A 13,189-nucleotide genomic window follows, 5' to 3' on the forward strand; every position below is an offset into this window, starting at 1 on the left:
CACATATGGGGTATCTGCATGCCCAGGGGAAATTGCACAACAAATTTTGGGGTCCATTTTTACCCCTGTAAAAATAAAAAAAATTGGGTCTAAAGTAACATTTTTGTGAAAAAAGTTAAATTTTCATTTTTTTCTTCCACATTCCAAAAATTCCTGTGAAGCACCTGAAGGGTTAATAAAGTTCTTGAATGTGGTTTTGAGCACCTTGAGGGGTTCAGTTTTTAGAATGGTGTCACTTTTGGGTATTTTCTGTCATAAAGACCTCTCAAAGTGACTTCAAATGTGATGTGGTCCCTAGAAAAATGGTTTTGTAAATTTTGTTGGAAAAATGAGAAATCACTGGTCAACTTTTAACCCTTATAGCTCCTTAACAGAAAAAAATTTTGGTTCCAAAATTGTGCTGATGTAAAGTAAACATGTGGGAAATGTTATTTATTAACTATTTTGTGTGACATATCTCTCTCAGATTTTAGGGCATAAAAATTCAAATTTTGAAAATTGCAAAATTTTCAAAATTTTCGCCAAATTTCCATTTTTTTTTCACAAATAAACGCAAGTGATATCGAAGAAATTTTACCACACTCATGAAGTACAATATGTCACGAAAAAACAGTCTCAGAATCAGGGGGATCCGTTGAAACGCTCCAGAGTAATTACCTCATAAAGTGACAGTGGTCAGAATTGTAAATATTGGCCTGGTCATTAACGTGCCAACCACCTTGGGTTGTAAAGGGGTTAAAGGAAGAATAAAAACTACGAAGTTTAATAGCACCAAGTAATACATCTTTGAAGTCCAAAATACAGCCACCACAGGATGGCTTCTGTCCGGGGTGTTTTCCGTGCAACACACCAAAGTGTTTATGTTGTAGAGCCATTCAAAATGGCGCCCAAAAGATTTTCTCATCACATACCACAGGAAAGAAATTCTCTATCACACACAACGTGAATTGTCAATCAACTTATGTTTAAAGAAACATTGACACAATATCCGGACAGGTTATCAATTACATAGCGTATCGAAACACTTCAGTATTGTCCATCAAAAAGATCCAGAATTTAACTCAATTCTAATTCGTGGGGTTTATCCTTCACAGCAACTTTTTCTGAACGTGCCCTACAATTATTGGACCTGATAGTGCAGTTTGACATAATGGGAAGATTGTTCACATCAACCTTCTTCAAACCAGTGGATGTGAATAGTTATCTGAGGTTTGATACTGGACATCTCCCAAAATGTATCACCAATGTTCCCTATGGGCAATATTGAAGGGTCCGAAAAAACTGCACCAGAGACTCTGAATTTTTGGTGGAATCTAAAATATTGAGGAGATGATTTATACAGAAGGGTTACCCCAAAAAATTATTGAAGGATGCCTTTCTAAAACTAGGTCCCTTACCCAGGACATGTGCATTGATAGGATTGAATCATCCACTGGTAAAAATAAAAATAAAATAGCCTCAGATTAGACTAGATGGAGTATGGTGACTACATTTAGTCAATCTAGGGTTACCATTCATGGTGTACTGAATACATTTTGGTTTATTTTGAGGGGTGACTCAATTCTAGGGCCTTTCATACCCAATAAACCAAGTATTATTTATAGGAAGAATAAAAACGTACAAAGTTTAATAGCACCAAGTAATACATCTTTGAAGTCCAAAATACAGCCACCACAGGATAGCTTCTGTCCGGGGTGTTTTTCGTGCAACACACCAAAGTGTTTATGTTGTAGAGCCATTCAAAATGGCGCCCAAAAGATTTTCTCATCACATACAACAGGAAAGAAATTCTTTATCACACACAACGTGAATTGTCAATCAACTTATGTGATCTACCTACTGAAGTGTACATGTGACCTCCAGTACGTAGGCCGCACGATACACACTATGCATGCACGTTTAAATAAACATAGACACAATATCCGGACAGGTTATCAATTACATAGTGTATCGAAACACTTCAGCATTGTCCATCAAAAAGATCCAGGAGATATGGGGCTTACTATCATTGACCATGTACCTGATACCGTCTCTGATCGATTGGTGAGTTTGATTAATAAAGAGAGTTTTTGGATTTTCAAATTGGGCACACTAGCCCCTGAAGGTCTGAATTTGGCCCTTGAAAATGTGATCAGCTCTTAGGGATATTATTCTTCCCCTTTTAGAATGATCTATATTTGCCACTCTTTACTTCTCCCTCTCCTCCTCTTCCTCTGATTATTAATTTTGCATTTGCAATATGTCACAATATAGTGATTCTTATGTGTATTTTATACTGGTAATGTATTTTTTAATATTGTCCATCAATGTGTATTGCCATATTCCGTCTTATCTAATATGTTTTTGATTCTCAAATTCATGTGGAGGTTGTCCATGTGCGACTGATGGGGGCCCGTGCATGTCGACACTTGTGGGGGTCCTTGTGGACCTAGGTTAATCTCATTAGTGTTTGAATTAATTATTGCAAAACTTATTAGTAATATGTTATAACACAATAATTCTTGTGTGTATATTGCAATTGACAAGGTGTTTCTTGATTTTATCTATTAATATGTATTGCTATATTCCATGTCTTATCCAATGTATTTTCGGCTCTTGAATTCATGTGAGGGTTGTCTATGTGCGACTGTTGGAGGCACATGCACACCGGCAGATGAAGGGTTCCTTGTGAACCCAGGTTCAATGAATTAGTGTTCGAATTAATCCTTGCAAAACCAATTAGCATACCAACCAATCATTGTGAAGCTTTGCTTATATATGTTTTATCCTGTGTTCATACCCTTGTACCACCTGATGAAGATAGTTTACTATCGAATCGCGTTGTGGAAAGGGCTTATTAAATGTTTTTAGCCCCAAATTGATCTTCTCCAGTGATCACTTCAGCGCTCCATAGACCGCTTCCTTTTTACACTTAGTTTCCTAATCCCTTTCTGAGGGCCAGCGGCAGAAGCAGCTTTTTGGATCAGTTGCCAATCGTCTCTGCAATTTTTATCCCCACTCGTTAATTCAGGACCTGCGGCAAGGGAGACGCCTGTTTCCAACCCATAGGACCTGCGGTGACGCGCATCCAGTCCTAAGCCACGTGGTCTGCGGCCGGTCACGTGGGCCATGACCAGGAACCCGGAAGCGACGAGCCCAGCCAGCGGTCCGCGGCACGCAGCACTGGTCTGTACCATGCGGTGAGACTCATCCTCTCTCCACCATCTGACAGTCACTGGGGTTGTGCAGGGGTGCACAACTCCAGTATTTGAGTGGCCTTTTGGCCGTTTTTAATCCACATTGGTCCATCTGGTCTTTCACACAGCGCGCTTCTCTCTTTTTTTTCTATGGTGAGCTATATAAACATAATTTCCAACTCAAAGAAAAGGGATGCCACACTCTTATTTGCACAAAACCTGGAACTAAAACTTAAAGCGATGAACTGGAATATAAGTTGGTATGCATGCAACATCTAGGTGCATGTTCATACTGGCCACTAAAGAGAAAAATCACTGAAGCCACTCTCTTCCTACTTCCAGGTACATCGAGTGGCAGGCGCAGACAGACAGGATCCAGGCATCAGAACGCGGCTGCAGTCACATTGTGTGCACGCCCACACTGACACTTAGAGAACTACTATGTTCCTCCAGTGTCAGGGCACAAGCGCTGAAATTATTTTGGACAGCACTTAATCTTATCATAGGACCTCTGTTAATTAAGACAAGGAACAGACTTTAATATGCTACCCCATTCTCCATACCAAGCCCCCTCATGCTACCCCTTCTCCGAGCCCCCATTCTCCATGCTGAGCACCCCAAGTCAAAACTTCTCAATACTGCGCCCCCTCATGCCACAACTTCTCCATACCGAGTCACCCATTCTCCAAACCGAGCCCTCTCATGCTACCCCATTCTCCATACTGAGCCCCCAAGTCAACCCTTCTTTGTACTGAGCTTCCCCAGCCATCCCTTCTCTATTCCAAGCCCCATTCTACTCGTTCTCCATACCAAGCCCCCCAGCCAACTCTTCTCCATAATAAACCCTCCATGCCCCTTCTTTTCCATACCAAACCCACCATGCTACCCCCTTCTCCATATCATGCCCCCTCATGCTACCTCCTTCTCCATACCAAGCCCAATATTTCACCCCATTATCCATACCAACCCCCTCATGTTACCACTAGGGATGAGCGAGTAGTGAAATAATCAGACTCGCTATACTCATAACGAGTAGGTCCCAATACTCGGGTACTCATTACGAGTCCAATGTAAGTCATGGGGAAAAGCGAGTAAGCTGAGTAATTGTCTGCTGGAGCCTATAAAGCGGTCTGGGGGCTGAGGAAAAGGTTGAAATGGGTGCATGATTGTTTAAAAGACGGCGGTAAGAAGCTGTCGACTTTTAAACAATCACTCAGCCCCATACTCGCTTCCCCACAGCCTCCCATCCCGATCCTCCGCTCCCCCGCCGCCTCCCATCCCAATCCTAAGTTAGGACCAGGCGGGGAACGCAGCACCAGGGAGCGGGGAGCAAAGGACCCAGCGGGGAAGCTGGCAGTGAAAAGACTTCACCGCCGGCTTTCCCGTTCAGTGCTGCGCTCCCCACTCCCTGATGTACGCTCCCCGCTCCTTGGTACTTCACTCCCCGCTCGGTCCTAACTTAGGATCAGGATGTGAGGCGGTGGGGGAGCGGGGAGTGCAGCACCAAACGGGAAAGCCGGCGGTGAAGTCTTTTCACTGCCGGCTTTCCCGCCGGTTATTTCAAATGAACAGCTGAGGTAGCAGCTGATGCTGATCAGCTGTTCATTTGAAGTAGCCGCGGTGCCCTCAGAGGGTTCAGGCAGAATATATAGGCAGACAGGCAGGCAGGGTATATAGGAGGGTGCATGAAAAACATAGCAGGGCACTTGGAACACACTAGTGCCCTCCGATTTTCATGCACCCGTCTCTTTAAAAAAGCCGTCCGGCAATTCATCAGTGGCATACACCGGTACCCAACAATTTAGAACAGAAAGAATAGAGCATCACACATAGATTAGATAGAAACATATCAGTCACATATATAATAAGTAAAGTGGCAGTGTTGGTTACTGTACTTGTCATTTAGTGTTAAAATAAAGGATTTATTAAAAAAAAAATTGGCGTGGGGTTCCCCGTAATTTTAGTCTCTAGCGGAGGTTAAGCAGACGGCTGGGGCAGATGTTTGAAGCCTGGGAAGAGGATAATACCCACGTTGCTTCCCAGGCTACTAATATCAGCCCCCAGCTGAATACCTAGCCTTTACTAGCTATTAAAATGGGGGACCCCCCAAAAAAATGACGTGGGGTCCCCCAATTTTAATAGCTAGCAAAGGCTAGGCAGACAGCTGGGAGCTGATATTAATAGCCCAGGAAGGGTGCCATGAATATTGGCCCCCTCCCAAGCTAGAAACGCCAGCCCTCACTCGCCCCAGAAATGGCGCTTCCATAGGATGTGCCAATTCTGGCACTTAGCATCGCTATTCCCACTGCCCTGTAGCAGTGGCAGTGGGGTAATAGAGCTGGGGTTGATGTCAGCTTATAATGCCAGCTGACATCAAGCCCAGGTTAGTAATGGAGAGGCGTCTATAAGACACCCCCATTACTAACCCCATAGTGAAAGTTAAAAAAAACACCAACACCCAGAATTAAATCCTTTAATTGAAATAAACACACATTCCTTTACTGTTATAAATTAAACCCTACTTACCATATCGCCCATTCAAGCTGAAGCCAATGTCTTCTGCAATAAAAGTAAAATAATAAACCAACCTCATCCTTACCTTTCCATGGTTCCCAGGATGGCTTCAGCTCTGCTACATTGCACTCCGTGTAACATACCAGGTGGCGGGCTTGCATGGTGCACCATCTCTCACTATGCAAGATCGCAAACTTGATCTTCAGTCCAGTCTGCTAGCCTGGCTTCTATTCATGCTGTCTGTTTGTCTCTCATTCTGACTGCTTAGGGCGGTGGCCCGGTTACTTCCTGTTTCTTGTAGCTGCTGTGGGCACACCCCTAATGCGTCCTCAGCCTATTGCTGTCTGTCACTGGATATTTAAACCAGCTTCACCTGGAAGCTGGGGCCTGAGCAACTCTATCATTCAGTGTGATCCTTGACTCTGAATGTGCCAGGTCCTGTTCTGTTTCTCCTGCCTGTCCGCCTTCCTGGAGGCTGTATTTCCAGGCCTGTCTGAACACGCTCCTAGCCTGTTCGTCCCGCCTTCTAGGGGCCGCAAACCTAGATCTGTTATCTGTGTTTCTTGCCTGTCTGTCCGCCTTCCTGGAGGCTGTATTTCTAGGCCAGTCTGAACACGCTCCTAGCTTGTTCGTCCCGCCTTCTGGGGGCCGCATACCCAGACTTGCTCCTGTATCTTGCTGCAGTGTCAGTTCCTGTCTGAACACTCAGTTCCTGTCTGAACACTCTCCTAGCCTGTTACCTGTTTTTCTCTATGTCCGTACCTTCCCTTTTTCTGCAGAGTCTGAACCTGCACCTAACTCCTACTCATTGTCGCTGTACTTCTGTTTGTGAGTTTAGAGTCCACTCGCTACTTCATTGCAAGTATCTTGTGTGTATCTGGTTCTGCCTTACCCTTCTAGTCTGTTCCGTGCGAACAGAGCCCTGTCCCCTCTGCTCTGCCTTGCTCACCACTCCGGCGGTTTCTGCCCGCTCTGTCTTGCTCACCGCTCCGGCGGTTTATCTCTGCTCTGCCTTGCTCACCACTCCGGCGGTTTCTACCAGCTCTGCTTTGCTCACCGCTCCGGTGGTTTCTGCCCGCTCTGCCTTGCTCACCGCTCCGGTGGTTTCTGTCTGCTCTGCCTTGCTCACCGCTCCGGCGGTTTATCTCTGCTCTGCCTTGCTCACCGCTCCGGCGGTTTCTGCCCACTCTGCCTTGCTCACCGCTCCGGCGGTTTCTGCCCGCTCGGCCTTGCTCACTGCTCCGGCGGTTTATCTCTGCTCTGCCTTGCTCACCGCTCTGGCGGTTTCTGCCCGCTCTGCCTTGCTCACCGCTCTGGCGGTACCTCTATGCTCCACCTTGCCCACCGCTCCGGCGGTTCCTCTCTGCTCTGCTTGTCTACCGCATCTGCGGTTCTGTTCCTGAATCCCAGTCTGTACTGGACCCTATCCAGCCTGTGCTCTAACCTACTAGTACCTCTCCGTCTGCACGCCAGCCGTACTTGTCAGTACCCTCCTGTCTGCATACCACCCGTGCCTGCCAGTATCCTCCTGTCTGCACTCCAGCCGTGCCTGCCAGTGCCCACCTGTCTGCATGCCAGCCGTGCCTGCCAATACCCACCTGTCTGTGTGCCAGCCTAACCTGCCTGTTCTTGTATTCCCCGGTGTGGGTCAACAGCCGTGTCCGGGGTCTGACCTGGAGTCGCACCTGGTCCCTCTTCTCGGTTCCTCCCTGGTGCATGGCGTCGTAGCCGTCGTGCGACCTGGGTCGGATCGGGTTGATACTTAGTTACGCCCCTCCAGGCACTCTCCGGTTCATGGCACAGTGGAATCAGTAAATCACGCACACGCCAGTCAGCCCGGGCATGTGCATAACACTCCGCAGTGTCTCTGAAGGATGACAAGCAGGATGGCAGCGTTCTGCTACCATCCAGCCTGCCATCTCAATGCCATCCCAGCGTGGGAGAATTCTCCTGCTCAAGCGGTGACGTAATTTGCCGGCACCGCATGCGCAGGAGAATTTTCCCACGCTGTCAATGACGTGCATGACGTGAGCTGAGTTCATTGGACATGAACTCGGCTCATCTGGATGCCATCACAGCGAGACACTGAGGAGCTTCTCAGTGTCTGCGGCATGGCAAGCTGGATGGCAGCGTTCTGTTGCGATCCAGCCTGTCATGTCAATGTAACAAAGCTGAAGCCGTCCTGGGAACCATGGAAAGGTAAGGATGAGGTTGGTTTATTATTTTACTTTTATTGCAGAAGACATTGGCTTCAGCTGGAATGGGCGATACGGTAAGTAGAGTTTAATTTAGAAGATTAAAGGAATTTGTGTTTATTTCAATTAAAGGATTTTATTCTGGGTGTTGGTGTATTTTTAACTTTCACTATGGGGTTAGTAATGGGGGTGTCTTATAGACGCCTCTCCATTACTAACCTGGGCTTGATGTCAGCTGGCATTATAAGCTGACATCAACCCCAGCCCTATTACCCCACTGCCACTGCTACAGGGCTGTGGGAAGAGCGAGGCTAAGTGCCAGAATTGGCGCATCCTATGGATGCGCCATTTCTGGGGCGGCTGAGGGCTGGTGTTTCTAGCCTGGGAGGGGGCCAATATTCATGGCACCCTTCCTGGGCTATTAATATCAGCACCCAGCTGTCTGCCTAGCCTTTGCTAGCTATTAAAATAGGGGGACCCCACGTCATCTTTTTTTTGGGTCCCCCATTTTAATAGCTAGTACAGGCTAGGTATTCAGCTGGGGGCTGATATTAGTAGCCTGGGCCTTCACTGACCTGCCTCCCATTTTACCTAGCCCCGCACTACTAGATGCATTATGTAAAATAGGAGGCAGATCAGTGAAAACACAGTGAGCTGTCGTAAGAGCATATAGATGAATATGTAAGTAGAGCACCAGATAGAGCCCCCCACAGGCCGCCTCGAAGCACGAGTATATCATTATCTACAAACTGAAAGTAAAGATTACACAAGAACCACAGAACGGATTTCATCAACCAAGGAATCATTTTAATCATGTATGTAGTTTACTAAGCACAATCCTGCTGACAGGTGCACTTTAAAGAGTCTGCAGGGGAATTTAAAAAAAAAAAAAAAAAGATTTTTTATTAACTCTTGATCCAGGCGCCGCCCCCTGCAACCCGCCACCCTAGTCACAAGACCTCCAGTGCCTAGTGGAAAATACGGCCTGCATGCAAATATACATATATACTGTATATAAGTATTCATTTATAAGTATTAAAATACCTCCATAGTGCAAGTAATGAGTTAAAAAGTGAAGTTAGTATCAAATATAGGCAGAGTGTCCAAGGTAGGATTACCTCCTTTACCTATGTGCAGAGTGTCAAACAAAATAGGAGATGTTGATATACCATATTAAATATACAGAAAACCGATAAGTGGGCCAAATTATTAAAAAAAAACAACTAAATAATCAATAAATGAGCCTATCAATAATGGAGATTTTATTTAAAACCATCAAATTTTATTTATATACACAATAAGAAACACTTTGAAAATATCAAGAAAATTGTGAGATGGTGCAGAAAAATGCATCAGGTGGCCTGACTATGCATAATTAATACAAGATTCTTTCTTCAGAAAGTAATTTCTATAAATACATTTTGAAAAAATCTTATTAATTTGAATGAAATAATGAATATAAACATATACATATCAATCTAATATTGGTATTGTGATCCTTCAATATACATGATGAAATTTTAAATATAAGGACAGACTGGGGAATAGATATATACCCAATAAAGTGCTTAGTGCATACAGGAAAAAATCCAAAATAAATATTTTTTCTTTTCTTAAAGAAGGCTTTTCCAAAAAGACTTATTATTGCATTTATATCTATTATAAAAAAAAGCCATTGCAACACTTGACTGCCACCTAGTGGTGAGAATAATAATAAAGATTATTCTCTCAGAGTTGTTATATCTATTCATAGACATCATAAAAATAGAAAAAGGAAGTAATTAGGTTTGCATAATGTTGTAGCACAGGTGATGAAATCTGATAAAAAATATAACTTCAATTATTTTTTTGATTTTTATGATGTCTATGAATAGATATAACAACGCTATGAGAGAATGATCTTTAAAGCAGCATTTATGAGAGTATTACCTTTCATTTTTATTCTCACCACTAGGTGGCAATCAAGTGTTGGAATGGCTGTCCTTATATTTAAAATGTTATCATGTATATTGAACGATCACAATACCAATATTAGATTGATATGTATATGTTTGTATTCATGGTTTCATTCAAATTGATGAGACTTTTTGAAATGTATTTACATAGATTATTTTCTAATGAAAGAATCTTCTATTAATTATGCATGGTCAGGCCACCTGATGCATTTTTCTGCAACACCTCACAATTTTCTCAATATTTTCAAAGTGTTTCTTATTGTGTATAAAAAAAAAGTTTAATGGTTTTAAATAAAGTCTCCACTATTGATAGGTTGACATATTAAATATATGCAAAGTAAAGGACATATCATATGGAGAACATAGCCAGTAGTAGTCAATCTGGACCACCGTGACCTCAACTGTGGATAAGATTTCATGAAAACTCCTGCCTGCTGTGCTTCTAAGGATGCTGTTGAACTCTGCAGTTTTGGTGCTTTTTATCTCTATAGGTTTCTATGGGTAGCCTGAAAAATAGCATGTAAAATAGCTTGCTACTGTTGTTGCTTTTCTATACAAAAACACATTAAAAACAACTATCAAATCTGCACCAAAAACGCATCAAATAAAGGAGAAAAAAGCATAAACAAACACAATAAGCAGAGAAGTTTGTTATTGCATATTTTGGTGCAGAAAACGAACAGAAAAAAATTGTTTGAACGTACTGGAAAACACGTACTGGAAAAACCTGCACCAGAGATATCCGTGTCCGTGTGCACCAGTGTGGCATATGTGTGGCAACCTTGTGCCGCATCAAGAGCACACGTACCGGCACCTGGGAATCAGCGGTACACTTAGCACTGTTTCCAAGCACCGGGTGCTGAACGCTGCCCTTATCATTGTCCCCTGCCGACGCTGCGATCAGCACCAGCAGGGGCCATGATGAGAGTAGTTGTCTGCTCCCGCTGTCTCCAACTGTAAAAAATAGAATAAAATAAAAAATCCTTATACTCACCTATCCGAAGATGTCCCCCGCTGTAAACCATCTGTCTGCTCACGTCGAGGAGTCGGGGAGGATGACTCACTTCAGTGAGTGGGCCCTAGAGCTGCTCTCAGCGAGCGGTGTCCTGTCACTCACTGAGCTCAGCACAGCTCCGGTCCCCGCTCTCTGGAGTGAGATTAGAGTGAGAATCTAATATTAGAAATATTTCCTTTGTGAATTGTACTAAAATGTTTTGAAACCGCAGAGGCATTCAAGGCAAGCGGATATGTTGCATACAATAGGTGTCTCTTGTTACGGACTTTAAAAAGTCCCGAGGTGCATCCGTAAAGTACTTTACAATCAATGTATTCTACGAGATATATCACCCAAGATGTATTGCAATTTATAAAGTTAATTATTTTGAAGATTTGTCCACTATGTATGGATACAAAACTATCGTTTTTTTACTGCATAAGTGCATGCTTTGCAGTGGTTCGCCCCACACTTAAAAAATCCTTTTACTTCTAACCAGGTGTTAGAAGTAGGATTACTATCATTGTTGCTCTGGAACAGTCTTGGAGACAAGGACATAGTTAATGTGGGCGATTTTTTGCTACAAATCTGATGTCCTTGGTGAGAATGCACCTGCTGCAACATTGGGACTAGTGTTGAGCCACCCCCGTAGTGTTCGAGTTCGGTTCGGTTCGTCGAACACCCGTGTGTTCGCCGAACTGTTCGTCGAACTGTTCGTCGAACACCGTTAAAACCAATGGCAGGCAAACAAAAACACATAGAAACACATAGAAAACACCTTCAAAGGTGTCCAAAAGCTGACAAACTGCTCAGAAGACACAACTAACACATGGAAAAGTGACAAGTACATATAGTCATGCGAAAAGAAAAGAGGTGGAGGAGTAAAAGGAGGGGGAGACACAGATATAGGCATGTCATGCCCTTCTAAAATCCAAAAAGTGAGAAGCCGACACGTTCAGTCCGCTCCTGCCCGTGCCACCTCCGCGTCGCCGGGTGTGTGCCAGAGCCGCGGTGAACACTGACGGCCAGCCCCCCTCTCCCAATACTGGTGCCTGTCCGCTGGTGGGTCGAGCGAGCCCCCCTGTGGTGGAGGCAGCTCTAAGCTTTTTAATTTAAATTGTCTCTCTAATTTGAATGAATACACTTTAAATCCATTTACAAGGATCTATTGGAGGGCAAGTCTCATGCCAGCAGCCGCGTAATTCCAGCTCCAGTAGCGTCCACTAAAGCTGCTGCAGTTAAAAAGCTTTTATAAGGATCGAGCTCGGCTGTCCACCGCAAGGCATCCTACTGCCAGTCCCAGCCCCTATGCCTTGGGGTGCCTCCTGATGCTCTTCACTGAGTATCCCGTGGTCCCGAAGCATTTCCTTTGAAAAAATTAAGTGTCCAAACTACAGGTGGTGTAGCTTGCTTAACAGCCGGGATAATCCGCTGACTAGCAGACACTGCTACTAGGCACAAAGTATTTCCTGGGCTAGATGCAGTTAAAAATTTGTAATTAGATACTCTCGTTGGATGCTGAGAAAGCATTCCATAGAGTCTCCTGGCACGCCATATATGATTCTTTTAAAAAGCTTGGGGTAGGGGTCTAGGGGACCCTTTTATAGCCAAAATCACGGCCCTGTATCGCAATACGTCACCTAGGCTGAAGATAAATGGAACTGTAGCACCCTGAGGGCTCGGTTGCTACAGAGGTATTGCACCTCACCCAGAGGTGTGATATCTCACTCTCAGGTAAGGATGTAGTGTGGATCAGGACCCGACACCTGCATGCATTACACCACATTGCCGTGGGGCAGGGCGACCAATATGCCCCTGAGATGGGCACGACAGTCCCTGTCCCTGGCTGGAGTGGGGGGAGGGAACACTGAGAAAGGGGAACCCTGTAGTGCAGGAGCAGGGAGGAAGCAGTTCCTGGGTGCATTGAGAAGGGAGTATAAAAGGTGGGCACCATCTTAGTTCAGTGCAGAGAAGTCTGAGCAGAAGTGGCAGGGAGCAGGGGCTCTGCATGAGCTCTGCTCCGGAGGCGGGCCTAGTAACAGAGGCCCAGGCCTGGAAGAGGGAGAAGGAAGGAAGAGGAGCGGAGAAGGCTCCAGGAACGAGGAACGAAGGGATCCCAGGGGTGCGGACGGGCGAGTCGCCACCGCACGCCCGAATCCACCTGCGTGGAGGGGTCAGGCCAAAGGGGGAGACCGGTCCCCGAAACTAGTGGAGGCAGGAAACGACCCTCAGCTAGAAACAGGAGGCTGTGACATTTTATGTGGCACAGCCCCTCGCTACACCCGCTAGGAAGGCACCACATAGGGTCAGGGAAACTGGCGCCAAGTTTACCAAGAGGAGGCCCGAGGCAGCCGG

The sequence above is a fragment of the Phyllobates terribilis genome, unplaced genomic scaffold (genome assembly GCF_046119375.1).
Source record: "Phyllobates terribilis strain yellow unplaced genomic scaffold, ASM4611937v1 Scaffold_4__5_contigs__length_816908805, whole genome shotgun sequence".
NCBI lineage: Eukaryota > Metazoa > Chordata > Amphibia > Anura > Dendrobatidae > Phyllobates > Phyllobates terribilis.